A 1,530-nucleotide genomic window follows, 5' to 3' on the forward strand; every position below is an offset into this window, starting at 1 on the left:
TGTCTAGCTAGCTAGCTAGATAGGTAGATAGATAGATAGATAGCTTGATAGATAGATATATATATATATATATAGATAGATAGATAGATAGATAGATAGATAGATAGATAGATAGATAGTTTGTTAGATAAATAGGTAGCTAGCTTGCAAGATAAATAGATAGATAGCTAAATTCTTCTCAACATATGGCTATGATACTCCCCCACTACTTCTGCTTGTGATCAGGGATGCACATATCATCAGCCACCAAGGGGACATGCTCAAATGATTAAGGTCAAACAATTGACAAGCAAATCTGTGGTATTGAGCAGAATATTTGCTGTAGCTCATCTTTTATACCAAAACAAAACATGTATATGATAACACTTCCAATCAGTTAAGATCAGAAGTCATGAGAGCCAGTGCATCAGGGCATTGGTCTCATGAGATGGATTATTATTATTATTATCTTTTTATCACAGGTTTTATTGGAGCTCCCGGAGTCTTCCATGTCTGCGGGCTTACTACCTGTAGCCTATGGCATCATGCTATTCACTCTTTTCAGTTATCTAATACTTTCTTGATTATTCTGGCTGTGCCAACAAGGCAAACCTTTTGTAACAGTTCCATTGGGCACTCTATTCCAATTTCCTTTATATTCCTCTTGATTCCTTCTGATACTGTTCCCAAGGACCCAACAATAATTGGCACTATTCATTCTTCTTTTTCTTTTATTTATTTCAGTCATATTGACTGTGGCCATGCTAGAGCACTGCCTTTTAGTCAAAGAAATTGACCCCTGGACTTATTCTTTGTAAGCCTGGTACTTATTCTATCGGTCTCTTATGCTAAACCGCTAAGTTACGGAAATGTAAACACACCAAGATAGGCATCAAGCAATGGTGGAGGAACAAACACAGACACAAACACACAAATAGACACACAAACACACACACACACACAACAGGCTTCTTACAGTTTCTATTTACCAAATCTATTCAAGGCTTTGGTCGGCCTGAGGCTATAGTAGAAGACACTTGCCCAATGTGCTATGCAGTGAAACTGAACCTGGAACTATGTAGTTGGGAAGCAAGCTTCTTACCACACAGCCATGCCTATGCCTTCACCTTCTTCATTTTCCATAGCTGGGCTATTATCATCATTATTATTAAGATATATATGTGTGTGTGTGTGTATATATATATCATCGTTTAACGTCCGCTTTCCATGCTAGCATGGGTTGGACGATTTGACTGAGGACTGGTGAAACCGGATGGCAACACCAGGCTCCAGTCTGATTTGGCAGAGTTTCTACAGCTGGATGCCCTTCCTAACGCCAACCACTCAGAGAGTGTAGTGGGTGCTTTTACGTGTCACCTGCACGAAAACGACCACGCTCGAAATGGTGTCTTTTATGTGCCACCCGCACAAGCCAGTCCAGGGGCACTGAATTTATATAAGGGCATTAACTATATAGTAATGCCTCACACTTAGAGGGACTAAATAAGTCAAAAACTACCAAAAACTGGAATGCTGTATTAATTGAGAAAC

The 1,530-nt window shown here is 39.5% G+C and overlaps 1 protein-coding gene across 2 annotated transcripts in view; it reads right to left on the reverse strand.

Annotated features, from left to right (window-relative positions):
- The window catches only part of LOC106873452 (uncharacterized), a 179,865-nt gene that overhangs the window by 35,970 nt on the left and 142,365 nt on the right, over nucleotides 1-1,530 (reverse strand). The window lies entirely within an intron of this gene.

This window comes from Octopus bimaculoides, chromosome 2, assembly GCF_001194135.2.
Source record: "Octopus bimaculoides isolate UCB-OBI-ISO-001 chromosome 2, ASM119413v2, whole genome shotgun sequence".
In the NCBI taxonomy this organism is placed as follows: Eukaryota; Metazoa; Mollusca; class Cephalopoda; order Octopoda; family Octopodidae; genus Octopus; species Octopus bimaculoides.